Genomic DNA, 475 nt, shown 5'->3' on the forward strand with positions numbered 1-475 from the left:
AATACAATTTTACACCAGACATGTATACTCACATCATAACGTTACCCTAAGTGGATCTCCCACTTTAGAAGATTCTATTCATATATTTATTATTTCTCCAATTTCTATTATATATCCTCTGTTATATCCTTTAACAGGATATGTACGTTGTACATTTGATATCGTTAGAAAGATAAACTAATTAGGACCTTGGAAAGCTTCTAAGCTTGTCAATGGCTTGGATTGACTGTAACAAGGCACATGATATTGTTCCTCACACGTGGATTCTGAAATGTCTGGAGATGGTCGGGGCAACTAAAATTATCATCTACTCAAAAACTGTATAAGGAAATGGAAGACAGTTTTGACTGCAGGTGGAAGACAAAACTAGACAAGTTGACATCAAGAGGGGAATCTTTCAAGGAGACGTGGTGTAAATCAGTCACCAAATTGTTACAAACGTTTTTGTTTCATAGTTGTGAAATATAAACAAAAC

The sequence above is a fragment of the Octopus bimaculoides genome, chromosome 11, assembly GCF_001194135.2.
Source record: "Octopus bimaculoides isolate UCB-OBI-ISO-001 chromosome 11, ASM119413v2, whole genome shotgun sequence".
Taxonomy (NCBI): Eukaryota; Metazoa; Mollusca; class Cephalopoda; order Octopoda; family Octopodidae; genus Octopus; species Octopus bimaculoides.